We start from the raw sequence: 18,096 nt of genomic DNA on the forward strand, positions 1-18,096 counted from the left end.
CCATCCACCTGACAGATATGGCATTTCAAGAAGCTGATTAAACAGCTTTATCATTATATTGGGGATAATAAAAGGCCACTCTAAAATGAGGAGTATTTATTGTCTGTAATAAAGCCCTTTTAAGGGGAGAAACTCATTCTGATTGGCTAGGCCTGGCTCCCAAGTGGGTGGCCTATGCCCTCCCAGGCCCACCAATGGCTGCGCCCCTGTCCAATCATGTGAAATCCATAAATTAGGGCCTAATAAATATGTTTCAATTGACTAACTCCATAAACATATATTTTTAAATATTTTTGTTCAATATATTTGATCTTATAATCACTGGAGACAAAACCAGTCATATGACAGCAAACTGAAGCATATCAACAGTAAAGTTTATGAATTGAAATTTTACGGCCTTTTAACTTGCTGGAATAGGCACTCTCAAATGTCTTAATTATAGGCTACCCTGACTTTTTCTGTTTCCTATTTCTATTATGTTAAATTTTAGCCACTGCCAGTATCGACCGTCAGTAGGTCTAGTAACCACACATATTCAACTGCCAATTTACTGTTAGTTCCCTTCAGTTGGTATTGCCTACATTATCATTCCATTTATTTACATTGTTTTGTTTACCTTCATTTGCTTCCTCTGTAAATGCCGCCACGGCTGTGTGGTTGTTGTTGAGGATCATTAGTAACAGTTGATAAAACAAATAGGAGAAATGTGGTGGACCCTCTGTTAAATTACACATTTCTCGAGGTTAAAATATCGCAAAAAATATGATATATCTTTCATTCGAGAGAAGACAACCTCCCACGTTATAACATCGCCAGTATTGAAATCTGACATGTATGATAAACATTTTGGGGATCTAAATGTAATATTCCTATTAACTTCCAGTGTAGTTAAGAGTGGCTGTATCACAATGCTACGTCATATGGGCCTCATTTCTGCCTGCTTGAACGACAATAGCTCAAATAGCCTACATGAAATGACCCCAGGAATCGATAAAACATTGCTCAGAGATGCACAAAAACAATATAACATTCAAAATGGGTGAGTCTTTACTTTCATTTTTGTTTGCATACATTTTTACAATAGAGCCAATTTTGACTTAGCAGCTGTCCCATCTAGTGGAAATTGCTCAGTTCTGCCTCAAGGACCAATCCCAATAAATGTCAACCTGCTTAAGAAGCATAGAGCCCCACAGTGGAGGTGTCATAATACTCATAAAACCCAGCGGTCAAACGGAAAAGGTTCCAATCGTTTTTCCACCATTAATTTTTCCCATAGGGGATTTTAGAAACACTTAAAACAAGGGCTGTGTTTGGTGTAGGTTTACCCTGGCATGACGTTTTGATAACCGTGTAAATCTCTCTCAGACAAGGTGACTTTTCTCAATATATTCAGCTCTATTAACTCTCAGATTCTGAAATGCTAAGTAGACATCATACAAGCTCCTGCACATCATCTCTAGCTGATACATTTGCTAACAGGTATTGTGTCAATTTTAAACTTCACAAGAGAGTTCATAGAATTGTCCATTTACTTTTTTGGGGGGCCAATTTATTAATTACTAAATGTAGCCAACATTAGATAGTAACGGTCCTGTGTAGCTCAGTTGGTAGAGAATGGCGCTTGTAACGCCAGAGTAGTGGGTATGATTCACAGGACCACCCATATGTAAAATGTATGCATGCATGACTGTAAATTGCTTTGGATAAAAGTGTCTGGTAGATGGCATATATGGGATAGTTAATCCAGAGATTATTACTTTTGCCTCGATTCGGCAGTCTCGTCCAGATCATCATGGCATTTGTAGTTCTAGAGATTCTTACCTTTTCCTCGATTCGGCAGTCTCATCCAGATCATCATGGCATTTATAGTTCTTTATGATAGCTAATTAGCATTTAATTTTGGGGAGGTAAATACAGAGGAATATATTGATAAAAGTCACCTTATCCTAAAGAGATTTACACGGTTATCAAAACGTCACGCCAGGGTAAGCCTACATGAAAGTGTTTCTTTAAAAAAAATGAATGGTGGAAAAACGATTGGAACCATTTCTTTGTTTGACCGCTAGGTTTGATGGGTATTATGACTCATACTGTGGTAGTCTATTAGAAGAAGACAAATGAATAACCAATTGAAGGACATCTTGCAGAATTGCAGGATAAACAAATGTTAGAGTTTATACATAGCTGACCATAAATGGATGTTGCATTTTACTTTATAAGTTGTTGCAGCCTGTTCTCATAGACTAGATGTAACATAGTGAATGTACTTCCGGGACACTCAAATTAGTAGGATATGTTAAATTTGGTATGGTTACATAAAACAGATTGCTACTTACGTTTGGATGGGTGGACATATAACACAAACGTCTAGCAACCCAGAGGTTGCAATTTCAGATGTCATCATGACAACGTTAGCATTTTAGCTAGTTAGCAACTTTTCAACTACTTACTACATTTTAGCTACTTTGCAACTATTTAACATGTTAGCTAACCCTTACCCTAACCTTACCCCTTTTAGCTAACCTTAACCCCAACCCCTAGCCTAGCTAACAATAGCCAGCTAAAGTTAGCCACCTAGCTAGAATTTGTAACATTTTGTACGTTTTGCAAATTCATAACATATAATATGAATTGTAATTGGAATGTATCATACGAAATGGGTGATGGACATCCACAAATTAATACATACACTACATGGCCAAAAGTATGTGGACACCTGCTCGCTGAACATCTCATTCCAAAATCATGGGCATTAATATGGAGTTGGCAACCCCTTTGCTGCTATAACAGCCTCCACTCTTCTGGGATGGCTTTCCACTAGATGTTGGAATATTGCTGGAGGGACTTGCTTCCATTCAGCCACAAGAGCATTAGTGAGGTTGGGGCACTGATGTTGGGCGATTAGGCCTGGCTCGCAGTCGGTGTTCCAGTTCATCTCAAAGGTGTTCGATGGGGTTGAGGTCAGGGTTCTGTTCAGGCCAGTCAAGTTCTTCCACACCGATCTCAACAAACCATTTCTGTATGGACATCGCTTTCAGCATTGTAATGCTGAATCTGGAAAGGGCCTTCCACAAACTGTTGCCACAAAGTTGGAAGCACAGAATCGTCTAGAATGTCGTTATATGCCATAGCGTTAAGATTTCCCTTCACTGGAACTAAGGGGCCTAGTCCAAACCATGAAAAACAGCCACACACCATTATTCCTCCTCCACCAAACTTCACAGTTGGCAGTATGCATTCGGGCAGGTAGCGTTCTCCAAGCATCTGTGTTTCCACTGCTCCAGAGTCCAATGGTTGCGAGCTTTACATCACTTCAGCCACTCTTGGCATTGCACATGGTGATCTTAGGCTTGTGTACAACCGAGGACAGTTGATTTTAACGGGCTTCAGCACTCGGTGGTCCTGTTCTGTGAGCTTGTGTAGCCTACTACTTCGTGGCTGAGCCATTGTTGCTCCTAGAACTTTCCACTTCACAATAACAGCACTTTCAGTTGACCAGGGCAGAAATTTTACGAACTGACTTGTTGGAAAGATGACATCCTATGGCGGTGCCACGTTGAAAGTCACTGAGCTCTTCAGTAAGGCCATGCTACTGTCAATGCTTGTCTATGATGATTGCATGGCTGTGTGCTCAATTTGATATGTCAGCAGTGGGTGTCGCTGAATTAGCCGAATCTACTAATCTACACATACTTTTTTTGTGTCAATTTTGTCCAGCCCATCCCAATAAAAGATGGTCTGGTCTAATGCTGTGGCGGTCATACAATTTTTGTCAGATGGTTATTGTCATGCAAAAGACTGCCAGCCTCACGGTAATTGACCGTTAATAAACATAAACACATTTAGCATCTCCAGACCTCCACGCATACAAGGCCTCCACGCGTACACCATCACAATAAATCCTTTCTTTATTTTAGGCAGGTCTAAAGAAACATGATATGAAGAACATTTATTTCAGAAGAACATAATATGATTTGGGCTATTGTATGTTATCTGGCTATGCGCCATGCCATAGCCTGTAGGCTTGTTAATTTAGCAAGATATGTGTATAAGTCCTGCGTCCTTATTTTATATGATTTTATAGTCAGAAGAATACAATTTAACTAGCTGAATAAAATAGACAGGATATTTTTCCCATTCCGGAGCGAGTGCCTATATGAATTGGCTATGTTGAGCGTAAAAGTGATCAGTTGAAACAGAACCTACAGTGGGGCAAAAAAGTATTTAGTCAGCCACCAATTGTGCATGTTCTCCCACTTAAAAAGATGAGAGAGGCCTGTAATTTTCATCATAGGTATACTTCAACTATGACAGACAAAATGAGAAAAAATATTTTTTATTGAATTTATTTGCAAATTATGGTGGAAAATAAGTATTTGGTCAATAACAAAAGTTTATCTCAATACTTTGTTTTATACCCTTTGTTGGCAATGACAGAGGTCAAATGTTTTCTGTAAGTCTTCACAAGGTTTTCACAAACTGTTGCTGGTATTTTGGCCCATTCCTCCATGCAGATCTCCTCTAGAGCAGTGATGTTTTGGGGCTGTTGCTGGGCAACACGGACTTTCAACTGCCTCCAAAGATTTTCTATGGGGTTGAGAACTGGAGACTGGCTAGGCCACTCCAGGACCTTGAAATGCTTCTTACGAAGCCACTCCTTCGTTGCCTGGGCGGTGTGTTTGGGATCATTGTCATGCTGAAAGACCCAGCCACGTTTCATCTTCAATATCCTTGCTGATGGTAGGCTTTGTTACTTTGGTCCCAGCTCTCTGCAGGTCATTCACTAGGTCCCCCCGTATGGTTCTGGGATTTTTGCTCACCGTTCTTGTGATAATTTTGACCCCACGGGGTGGGATCTTGCGTAGAGCCCCAGATCGAGGGAGATTATCAGTGGTCTTGTATGTCTTCCATTTCCTAATAATTTCTCCCACAGTTGATTTCTTCAAACCAAGCTGCTTACCTATTGCAGATTCAGTCTTCCCAGCCTGGTGCAGGTCTACAATTTTGTTTCTGGTGTCCTTTGACAGCTCTTTGGTCTTGGCCATAGTGGAGTTTGGAGTGTGACTGTTTGAGGTTGTGGACAGGTGTCTTTTATACTGATAATAAGTTCAAAAAGGTGCCATTAATACAGGTAACGAGTGGAGGACAGAGGAGCCTCTTAAAGAAGAAGTTACAGGTCTGTGAGAGCCAGAAATCTTGCTTGTTTGTAGGTGACCAAATACTTATTTTCCACCATAATTTGCAAATAAATTCATTAAAAATCCTAAAATGTGATTTTAGGCTTTGAAACATCCACAAGGACCATGTTTTCACTCAGTTTCAACCTGTTGTTGAACTCCTTTCTTCAAATTGATCAATCACTTTTTTAAATCTACCAATTGGTACTGAAACGGAGACGAATATTGTCATGATCGTCGCATGGAGTAGACCAAAGCGCAGCGTGGTGTGAATCCATTATTTTATTGAATGACGAAAAAACACGAAGAACACATAAACAACAAAACGACCGTGACGCTATGACACTGAGTGCAGCCACAGGCAACTACACATAGACAATAACCCACGAACTACAATACAACACAGGCTACCTAAATATGGTTCCCAATCAGAGACAACGACAAACACCTGGCACTAATTGAGAACCATATCAGGCTAAAACAACATAGAAATAGACAAACTAGACATACAACATAGAATGCCCAGTTCTGTCGATATATTGTAGTGAGTCTGTCGGCAAAATTATAACAAAAAAATACACTGTATTTAAAGGGATGGCTTGAAATAAATGTAGGAGCCGTGTTAGCTGTCCGATGCCACCTGTGTCAGTTCCTGTACTCAGCCTGAAACTTGTGTTAAAGTTCCGGAAGATTTGATGCCGGCTATACACACCAGGTCTCCAGTACACCTTCACAACCCGGTGTGTCTTGTTCCTGCTTCTCGCACTCACCCTGAGGTGCGTGTCTCCAGCCCGGTACCACCAGTGCCGGCACCACGCACCAGGCCTATAGTGCGCCTCGGCAGTCCAATATGCCCTGTTCCTCCTACCCGCACTCACCCTGAGGTGCGTGTCTCCAGCCCGGTACCACCAGTGCCGGCACCACACACCAGGCCACCAGTGCGCCTCCAGGGTCCAGTACTCCCTGTTCCTACTCCTCGCACTCGCCCTGAGGTGTGTGTCCCCAGCCTGGTACCACCAGTGCCGGCACCACGCACCAGGCCTATAGTGCGCCTCGGCAGTGCACCTCTTCACCTGCTCTTTGACTCTGTGTAGCCATGTCACATCAAGTCCAAATTCATATTCATAATAATATGATTGACTAATAATATACATTTACTTCAGACTGACATGCCTAAATAATTAACAGTCCAATACTCAAGGAAACTCAATAGGTCTTTTGAAGATCATATCAGAACCTATAAGGCCTTTCTGCTTTTGTTAGGCCCTCTTTGATTCCTTGTTAAGACCAGAATAGAACTTCGGAAAATACATAGCTGTTTCAATAGTGTGTATATATAAGAAATAATGTGCTACCTTTGCATCTTAAAAGATTGCCAGCAGAGCATGATAGACTGCCAACTCCCAAGTTGCACAGCAATATTTACAAATCCTTGGAGGAGATGTTGATTTTATTAAGCTCATCTTGTAAACACTTCTGACTTTATGTTGGGATGCCAGAGAAAACAAGTGGTGCTCTTAAAGTAGGCCTAATCACACCGTGATCAGTGGGAAACAAATTCTATGCTTTGACTTTCTCCCTTAAAACCATCTTTGAAAATAGCCTATAGGATATACTAGAAATTCATCTCAATATTGCATATTTATTATTTGTTATAATAATGATTATCTTCTCAGTAATAGTGAGAAGGTTAGTTGTGGTTTAAACGTGGTTTATTTAATGCTGCAATATGTGTGCGACCTAACATAATTCACTTAGAAATGTGTGTTATAGATCTGTCATTCTCATTGAAAGCCTAAGAAGCAGTAGATATGTTCTATGTGTGCTATTCCTATGCTACCGGTTCTTAGGTTGTTGATTTTTTTCTTTATTCTTTGGGTTTTGTACACCAGCTTCAAACAGCTGAAAATAAAATATTTTTGGATATGGAAAATATATTTCACAATACATGCTTGTTTTGTTACATAAACTGAAATTAGGCGAACTATTGGAATTTTAGCAACCAGGAAATGTTGGAGCTATTTCTGCATATTGCATTTTAAAATTTGTATTAAAACCTGTTTCTTATTAAATAAGCTGTAGGTTTAGGTCACACTTCCCCATAGAAAAGAAATAGACTAGTGTATTAAACTCGGGACACACCTTTACCTTTAGCACAGATACTGATAAGAGAGAGCCAAAAGGCGTAGTCTATTACAAGTTCGAAAATGTGTCAAGCTCACTATTTTAAATAATCTATAGTTGACAAGCGGGCATATAGGGTCCAACATGTCATTTAACCTGGCTTTTAAATAAGCTCTGCGCACAGTAGGCAATACTGCTGCTGTTACATGTGTTCATATGGGTTCAAAGGCTCATAAAATGTTTCCACTGCTGCCTCAGGTTGTGAGCAGCAGCCTAGTCTACTACTGGAATGAATTAAATGAGCGAATAACGTGTACCAGCCTATTGCCAAGTAAGGTACCATAACGGAAAAGTCTAAACAGAACCCTTGGGATGTCCCAACTCTGACCTCACCCCATTGAAGTAAAAATGTAAAAGGGTTAGGATAAGGGTAAGGGTTAGGGTAGGGGTTAAAGTCCAGGTAGCAGATAATGAACCTGTATATTATCTAATATATACATGGGTTCTAACTTGAAAAATTCTTTGTTAGTTTACAATTGTACAATTTATGCTCCCCGCGTATGAAGATGAAGAAGACTACCAGAATGCTCCGAACACAAGATTGTATGAGTCACAAGATAGAGGAATATATTGCCTGTAGCCTACTGTACATGGTAATATATTGCCTGTAGCCTACTGTACATAGTAATATATTGCCTGTAGCCTACTGTACATGGTAAGCTAATGCGGACCAAGTGGCACTTCACTTTTTAGTATGGAAAACTGCTATGAGGATTTTTCTACAATATTCATATTGACATAATTACAATCTTTATAGAATAAAAAATATAATTTCATAAATGTGGAAAAAACGAATTTGCATGAAAATTAGCTAGCCACCAGCAGATGAAACAGAAAGTGAATTCTCTCCTCCCTCTCACCTCAGTACAGCTTGTGGCTATCACTGTCTAACTGGCTAGGTTTAGGATTTTTACGAGCCCATACCAGGGACAAACTTAGCTATATTATTGACATTTGGCAGTACGCAAACAAAATCTAGTTCACTTATTTTGCCAGCTAGAAAGAAATAGCCACCAATTCATTCAGACACAGGAGAAAGAAGATCGCAAGCAAATGTTATCTGCTGCCTCTTCAACAAAAAGCAACTGTGCCGGCGTTTTATAGGCTCCTGACCAACTATGCTATTTTGTGTATTTTTTTTGCGCAGATCAAAACCTTTTTTGTGCATAAGGTTTCTGCCATTGTTTCCAATGACCAAAAAGAGCTTCTGGACATCAGAAAAGCTATCACTAACTTCCATTTGGATGAGGACTTCTACTTCAATGAGTCGGAGGCGAAAGACATATTGATTATCCCGGACCAGGCCCAAATCCCCGACACTCAAAGAAGGAGACGGCACTATAGAGGCCAGCATACAGAACACCTGGCGAGACTACGTCAGAGAGTGGAAAAAAATTGCCTCTACCCTCCTTTCTATTGGCAAACGTGCAATCACTGGAGAATAAACTGGATGAGCTCCGTTCGAGACTATCCTATCAACGTTATCTGAAGAACTGTAATATCCTATGTTTCTCCGGACATGGTAAATATAAATCTAGCTGGGTTTTCTATACATTGGCAGGACAGAACGGCAGCGTCAGTGACGCTCAGGGAAAAGGGGGTGTCTGTCTCTTTGTTAACTGCTGCGTGATCTATAATATTAAGGAAGCCTCAAGGTTCTGCTCGCCTGAGTTAGAATAGTTTTTCCTCTATATTTTTCTTAGCTGTCTATTTACTACCACAAACCGATGCTGGCACTAAGACCGCACTCAACGGACATTATAGGGCCATAAGCAAACAAGAAAATACTCACTCAGGAGGCAGCGCTCCTAGTGGCCGGTGACTTTAATGCAAGAAAACTGAAATAGTTTTTTACCTAATTTCTACCAGCATGTCACCTGTGCAACTAGATCACCTTTACTCCACACACAGAGACGCATACAAAGCTCTCCCTCACCCTCCATTTGGCAAATCTGAATATAACTATATCCTCCTGATTCCTGCTTACAAGCAAAAACTCAAACAGGAAGTACCAGTGACGCACTCAATACGGAAGTGGTCCGATGAAGCAGATGCTAAGTTACAGGACTGTTTCGCTAGCACAGACTGGAAAATGTTCCGGGATTCATCCAATGACATTGAAGAGTTTTCCACATCAGTCACCAGCTTCCTTAATAAGTGCATTGACGACAACGTCCCCACAGTGACCGTATGTACATATCGCAACCAAGAGCAATGGATTACAGGCAACATCGGCACTGAGCTAAAGGCTAAAGCTGCCGCTTTTGAGGAGCGGGACACTAATCCGGACACTTATAAGAAATCCTGCTACGCCCTCCGATGAACCATCAAACATGCAAAGCGTCAATACAGGACCAAGACTGAATCATACTACACTGGCGCTGACGCTCGTCGGATATGGCAGGGTTTGCAAACAATCATGGATTACAAAGGGAAACCCAGCCACGAGCTGTCCATTAACGCAAGCCTACCAGACGAGCTAAATACCTTCTATGCTCACTTCAAGGCTAGCAACACTGAACCATGCATGAGAGCACCAGCTGTTCTGGATGACTGTGTGATCACATTCTCTGTAGCCAATGTAAGACCTTTAAACAGGTTAACATTCAAAAGGCCACAGGGCCAGACAGATTACCAGGACGCATACTCAGGGCATGCGCTGACTAGCTTGTAAGTGGCAATCCACTTGTTGTTGTTGGTTGGCTCGCTCCGACTGGCCATTGGACTGGGGGTGGAACCTGGAGGACAGGCTGGCCTATGACCCAATGAGTGTGCAGAACACCTTCCAGAACTGGGACGAGAACTGAGGACCCCGGTCGGAGACCATGTCCACTGGCAGTCCATGGATCCGGAAGACGTGCTGCACCATGAGCAGGGCTGTGTCTTTGGCAGAGGGTAGCTTGGGGAGAGGAATGAAGTGGGCGGCTTTGGAAAACCGATCCACTACGGCTGTGTTGCCCTCAGATGGGAGGAGACCTGTGACAAAGTCCAGGGATAGGTGAGACCAGGGACAGGCACAGGTTGAAGGAGACCAGCAGGAGCTTGCCAAAGAGTCTTGTTCTGTGCATAGATCGTGCATGCGGCAACGAACGCGGATACGTCAGGAACCATGGTAGGCCACCAAAAGTGCTGTCGCACAAAGACCAAGATCCGCCGGGAACCCGGGTGGCAGGCAAGCCTAGAGGAGTGGGCCCACTCCAGGACTGAGGAGCAGACCACATCAGGAACGAACATCCGGAACAAATCTGTCGGACATGGAGCACGTGCTCTTGGACGGAACAGGAGAAGATGAGATGACATTGAGGTAGACGAAGACGAACCGATGCAACATGTCGCGGAGAACATCATTAACCAGAGCCTGGAACACAGAAGCGCAGTTCGACATGTTCCTGGACGGAGTATACGAGGAAGTATAGGACGAACTTGCAGCCCGGGAACTACTGACGGATCTCGACTCGCTCATCGCCTTGACCATTCGGATCGATGGGCGACAACAGGAACGAAGGAAGGAGAGGAGAGGAGATTTCACTCACCCGTCTAAGGACTCGACCTAGCCTCCGAGGCATCCCGGAAGTCCCTGACGGCTTTGTTGCCGAGAGAATCCGAGGCTACCCGAGTTCCCCAGAGAGTCTCCGAAGACTGCAGATTCACCTCTTACCGAGCCTATGCAACTAGGCAGAGTTTGACTGTCTCCAGCTTAGGCTTCACACTAGGAGTTGCCTGTATTGCGGGTGTTACTAGCCAGTTTGTACTATCACGTTTCAGGTAAGACCCAGATGCAGACAGGGTCGAAGTAACAAAAGTTTACTACTAGTACAGGGGCAGGCAAAACGACAGGTCAAGGGCAGGCATATGTCAGTAATCCAGATAAGGAGCAAAAGGTTCAGAATGGCAGGCAGTCTCAGAGTCAGGGCAGGCAGGGGACAATAATCCAGTGTGGTGTGGCAAGGTACAGAACGGCAGGCAGGCTCAGGGTCAGGGCAGGCAGAATGGTCAAAACCGGGAAAAACTAGAAAACAGGAACTAGAACAGACAGGAGCAAGGGGGAAAACACTGGTAGGTTTCATGAAACAAAATTAACTGGCAACAGACAGACAACATAGGTATAAATACATTGGGGATAATGGGGAAGATTGGAAACACCTGGAGGGGGGTGGAGACGAACACAAAGACAGGTGAAACAGATCAGGGTGTGACACATAAGTTATGTTACATTTGGTATGGTTACATAAGACAGATGTAGGGTGGGTGGTTGGTTGGTCAGGTAGATGGGTGGGCATATAACGCAAACATCTAGCAACACAAAGGTTGCGAGTTCAAATCTCATCGTGGACAACTTGAGCAATTTAGCTAATTAGCAACTTTTCAACTACTTATTACTTTTTAACTACTTTGCAACTACTTAGCATGTTAGCTAACCCTAACCTTAACCCTTTTAGCTAACCCTTCCCTTTAACGTTAGCCTAACTCCTAACCCTAACTCCTAGCCTAATCCTAAGGTTAGCCACCTAGCTAGAATTTATAACATATCATACATTTTGCAAATTCATAACATATTGTCCATTTTTATTTTATTTTTTACATATTGTATGTTTTACAAATTGGTAACATACTGTATAATAAATTTGTAATTTGTAACATATTATACAAAATGGGTGATGGAAATCCACACATTAATACATACCATACAAAACTTAACTACTAAACTACTTAACTACATACTAAATGTGACCCACCACCTCGACTCGGTCCTATGTAGCAACATTTTAAATGGTGTTTTTTAAATTGGCTAACAGTAAAGTTTCAGAGCTAGAAAATGGTATATCATATACTGCAGTTGAGGAACAATAGGAAAGTAAATATTCTTTGAAGGTTAATAAACTTGTAAACCCACTTTTGAGAAAATGGCCTTGAATGTTTTGGTACACTTACTGGAGAGCTCTTCTTTGTCTACACCCATTCAGCATCGTTCACACCATTTTAAGCCTTAGCCCCACCCTTCTCTTTAAGGATTCGCATGTACTAAAAAGAGTAACATAGTGTAGTAAGTAACCAAAGATTTCAATATTAAAACTGGTGAAAGTAGTAGCAAAAAGTAGTAGTAAAAATATACTTTATCTAGTCCTCTGCCCTAATCCTAATCTGACTTTGATGCAGGTCATGTTATTCCTCACATTACCGTCTCTGGTAAACACACACTATATCAAATAAAATCAAAGTTTATTTGTGACATGCACAGGATACAGAAGGTGTAAACGGTACAGTGAAATGGTTACTTGCATAGTGGAGTCATTTGTTTAGACATGTAGCTAGGTACCTAGCTAGCTAAACAATGAACCATAACCCCAACCCATACTTCCATGCATGAATCTGCAGGTAGCTAAAGCTAACCAACTAGGTTCAATGTTAGTTAGCTAGCTAAAATTAGGCTATAACTAGCAATGTAAATGGATTTCTGAGATACAAATAATATTACTGCACAGATCATACACGTAACGTCAGCTAGTGAGCCAGCCAGCTACCGGTAGCTAGCTAGCTAACAGTATGCTTTAATTTGCAAGGATAACGACTTTATGACAAAATCTGAAACGTATAATATCTGAAAATGTTGCTAGACTCTTGCCCATATACATGGATGAACCATTCTCGCTCTCTGTCATGGATGCCATGGTTGCCCGTAGTTTGAAGATGTAATCCAGAGACAGGTGTTTTATACAACAGCCTTCTGTGTTATCTTTTCGACTCCTTCCACATTTGCAATCATTGCCGTTTCTTCCCCATCACTGTCATCAGAAGAATCTACAGTCTGGTTCAATGAAAAATGTTTCTACCTAAATCATGCATTTCCTCATTGTCTGATTCATTTTCAGAACCAGAGTGAGTCAGAATGGCACGATCGTCCTCCAGAAAGTAGTCCATCACAACTTTTTCACACTGATCTTTGTCGATAGCGGGCAGCAATGTTGAGAACGGGAGCCACACTTTTACAGTTCCTCAAGACATCGTTCAAAAAAGCTGTGGTAGCAAGGATTATGTACACATAGGGAGCAGCTCATGTTATAGACAGAACCATGCTACATGGCAGACCAATCCAATCTCATCTCTCGGCATGTCCAGCCCATCCATTGTCTCAGCCAATCATGGCTAGCAGGAATATTACTGTCTTTTTCTGTGTCTAAACCAACTAGGCACAATTGACCTATTTTATTTGTATTTAATAAATCAAATCAAATCAAATCAAATCAAATTTTATTTGTCACATACACATGGTTAGCAGATGTTAATGCGAGTGTAGCGAAATGCTTGTGCTTCTAGTTCCGACAATGCAGTAATAACGAGCAAGTAATCTAACTAACAATTCAAAAAAAAAAAACTACTGTCTTATACACAGTGTAAGGGGATAAAGAATATGTACATAAGGATATATGAATGAGTGATGGTACAGAGCAGCATAGGCAAGATACAGTAGATGATATCGAGTACAGTATATACATATGAGATAAGTATGTAAACCAAGTGGCATAGTTAAAGTGGCTAGTGATACCTGTATTACATAAGGATGCAGTCGATGATATAGAGTACAGTATCAACGTATGCATATGAGATGAACAATGTAGGGTAAGTAACATTATATAAGGTAGCATTGTTTAAAGTGGCTAGTGATATATTTACATAATTTCCCATCAACTCCCATGATTAAAGTGGCTGGAGTAGAGTCAGTGTCATTGACAGTGTGTTGGCAGTAGTCACTCAATGTTAGTGGTGGCTGTTTAACAGACTGATGGCCTTGAGATAGAAGCTGTTTTTCAGTCTCTCGGTCCCAGCTTTGATGCACCTGTACTGACCTCGCCTTCTGGATGACAGCGGGGTGAACAGGCAGTGGCTCGGGTGGTTGATGTCCTTGATGATCTTTATGGCCTTCCTGTAGCATCGGGTGGTGTAGGTGTCCTGGAGGGCAGGTAGTTTGCCCCCGGTGATGCGTTGTGCAGACCTCACTACCCTCTGGAGAGCCTTACGGTTGAGGGCGGTGCAGTTGCCATACCAGGCGGTGATACAGCCCGCCAGGATGCTCTCGATTGTGCATCTGTAGAAGTTTGTGAGTGCTTTTGGTGACAAGCCGAATTTCTTCAGCCTCCTGAGGTTGAAGAGGCGCTGCTGCGCCTTCCTCACGATGCTGTCTGTGTGAGTGGACCAATTCAGTTTGTCTGTGATGTGTATGCCGAGGAACTTAAAACTTGCTACCCTCTCCACTACTGTTCCATCGATGTGGATGGGGGTGTTCCCTCTGCTGTTTCCTGAAGTCCACAATCATCTCCTTAGTTTTGTTGACGTTGAGTGTGAGGTTATTTTCCTGACACCACACTCCGAGGGCCCTCACCTCCTCCCTGTAGGCCGTCTCGTCGTTGTTGGTAATCAAGCCTACCACTGTTGTGTCGTCCGCAAACTTGATGATTGAGTTGGAGGCGTGCATGGCCACGCAGTCGTGGGTGAACAGGGAGTACAGGAGGGGGCTCAGAACGCACCCTTGTGGGGCCCCAGTGTTGAGGATCAGCGGGGAGGAGATGTTGTTGCCTACCCTCACCACCTGGGGGCGGCCCGTCAGGAAGTCCAGTACCCAGTTGCACAGGGCGGGGTCGAGACCCAGGGTCTCGAGCTTGATGACGAGCTTGGAGGGTACTATGGTGTTGAATGCCGAGCTGTAGTCGATGAACAGCATTCTCACATAGGTATTCCTCTTGTCCAGATGGGTTAGGGCAGTGTGCAGTGTGGTTGAGATTGCATCGTCTGTGGACCTATTTGGGCGGTAAGCAAATTGGAGTGGGTCAAGGGTGTCAGGTAGGGTGGAGGTGATATGGTCCTTGACTAGTCTCTCAAAGCACTTCATGATGACGGATGTGAGTGCTACGGGCGGTAATCGTTTAGCTCAGTTACCTTAGCTTTCTTGGGAACAGGAACAATGGTGGCCCTCTTGAAGCATGTGGGAACAGCAGACTGGTATAGGGATTGGTTGAATATGTCCGTAAACACACCGGCCAGCTGGTCTGCGCATGCTCTGAGGGCGCGGCTGGGGATGCCGTCTGGGCCTGCAGCCTTGCGAGGGTTAACACGTTTAAATGTCTTACTCACTTCGGCTGCAGTGAAGGAGAGACCGCATGATTCCGTTGCAGGCCGTGTCAGTGGCACTGTATTGTCCTCAAAGCGGGCAAAAAGTTATTTAGTCTGCCTGGGAGCAAGACATCCTGGTCCGTGACTGGGCTGGGTTTCTTCCTGTAGTCCGTGATTGACTGTAGACCCTGCCACATACCTCTTGTGTCTGAGCCGTTGAATTGAGATTCTACTTTGTCTCTGTACTGGCGCTTAGCTTGTTTGATAGCCTTGCGGAGGAATAGCTGCACTGTTTGTATTCAGTCATGTTACCAGACACCTTGCCCTGATTAAAAGCAGTGGTTCGTGCCTTCAGTTTCACACGAATGCTGCCATCAATCCACGGTTTCTGGTTAGGGAATGTTTTAATCGTTGCTATGGGAACGACATCTTCAACGCACGTTCTAATGAACTCGCACACCGTATCAGCGTATTCGTCAATGTTGTTGTCTGACGCAATACGAAACATCTCCCAGTCCACGTGATGGAAGCAGTCTTGGAGTGTGGAGTCAGCTTGGTCGGACCAGCGTTGGACAGACCTCAGCGTGGGAGCTTCTTGTCTTAGTTTCTGTCTGTAGGCAGGGATCAACAAAATGGAGTCGTGGTCAGCTTTTCCGAAAGGGGGGCGGGGCAGGGCCTTATATGCGTCGCGGAAGTTAGAGTAACAATGATCCAGGGTCTTTCCACCCCTGGTTGCGCAATCAATATGCTGATAAAATTTAGGGAGTCTTGTTTTCAGATTAGCCTTGTTAAAATCCCCAGCTACAATGAATGCAGCCTCCGGATAAATCGTTTCCAGTTTGCAGAGAGTTAAATAAAGTTCGTTCAGAGCCATCGATGTGTCTGCTTGGGGGGGATATATACGGCTGTGATTATAATCGAAGAGAATTCTCTTGGTAGATAATGCGGTCTACATTTGATTGTGAGGAATTCTAAATCAGGTGAACAGAAGGATTTGAGTTCCTGTATGTTTCCTTCATCACACCATGTCACGTTGGCCATAAGGCATACGCCCCCGCCCGTCTTCTTACCAGAGAGATGTTTGTTTCTGTCGGCGCGATGCGTGGAGAAACCCGCTGGCTGCACCGCTTCGGATTGCGTCTCTCCAGTGAGCCATGTTTCCGTGAAGCAGAGAACGTTACAGTCTCTGATGTCCCTCTGGAATGCTACCCTTGCTCGGATTTCATCAACCTTGTTGTCAAGAGACTGGACATTGGCAAGAAGAATGCTGGGGAGTGGTGCACGATGTGCCCGTCTCCGGAGTCTGACCAGAAGACCGCTTCGTTTCCCTCTTTTTCTGAGTCGTTTTTTTTTTTTTTTTTTGGTCGCTGCATGTGATCCACTCGGTTACACTGGTTGTAAGGCAGAACTCAGGATCCGCATCGCGAAAAACATATTCTTGGTCGTACTGATGGTGAGTTGACGCTGATCTTATATTCAGTAGTTCTTGTCGGCTGTATGTAAAGAAACCTAAGATGACCTGGGGTACTAGTGTAAGAAATAACACATAAAAAAACAAAAAACTGCATAGTTTCCTAGGAACGCGACGCGAAGCGAGGCGGCCATCTCTGTCGGCGCCGGAAGTAACATTTACAGATGTCATACAAGTGTGTTATTAACGCATATGAACGTTCACATGGTCCAGAAGGTATTTTTGCAACAACAACAAAATATTTTTTATATATAACAAAATATATATGTTCAAATGCCTGTCCTGTGAAGTAGTGACCTGAGACAGAAGCCTAGCTTCCTGGAACAGGTCACAAATGGAATGTCTAGGATTTCTGTACAGAGTAATACTAAATGCTCTGAGACCAGGTTAGGTTTCCATCCAACCTTTTATTGTGAGTAAAGTAACGCTACATGTCAAATAAAAAATTAATAATGACAGGCCTGACGGAAACATTTTTCTGGAAACTTTCCTAATGTCGACAAAACAAAATATGCTAGACATGGTGGGATATTTTTTGGTGTTGGTAAAAAAAATGATGCGAGAAATGTCGGTGGAAAAGCTTTTATGCGCAAATATTGATATAATAACCATCATATCAAAGTACATTTTGAGTCACGCTGTGACATGTTGTGTGGTCCTCCCACTATGACTCGTCTGGAAAGCATGCAGTTTATTAGGCTACAGATTAAATAAATTATGATTACTGTGCATTGTTGGGTTTAGAGCTTGCAAGAAAGGCATTTCACTGTAGTTGTGCATGTGACATTAAACGAGTAAATATATTTTGATGAACTTCACAGGGTGGTGAAAATGCAAAGTGTTGAGCTTGATGTTCCATTCCAATAGATATTGAAGGTGTTATTCTGGTGACATGATCAACAATGCTTGCCTGCTTTTTGACAAATAAAAATAATCTTGCTCTTTTGTCCATAATAATATCATCATGTAGGCTATCTGCGCACATTGTATCTGCAAGCAATTGGCTATAGCGCACATGTCAATACCAGAGTGGGCACACTCGCTATATAATGCAAACAACATTTGTGAAAACCATCAGTAGAGTTGAAAATGCGATGAAAACCATTTCACTTTGTATTAGATACATGGAAATGTAACAGCAAAACGTATTTTTATGTG

This window comes from Oncorhynchus tshawytscha, linkage group LG06, assembly GCF_018296145.1.
Source record: "Oncorhynchus tshawytscha isolate Ot180627B linkage group LG06, Otsh_v2.0, whole genome shotgun sequence".
NCBI lineage: Eukaryota > Metazoa > Chordata > Actinopteri > Salmoniformes > Salmonidae > Oncorhynchus > Oncorhynchus tshawytscha.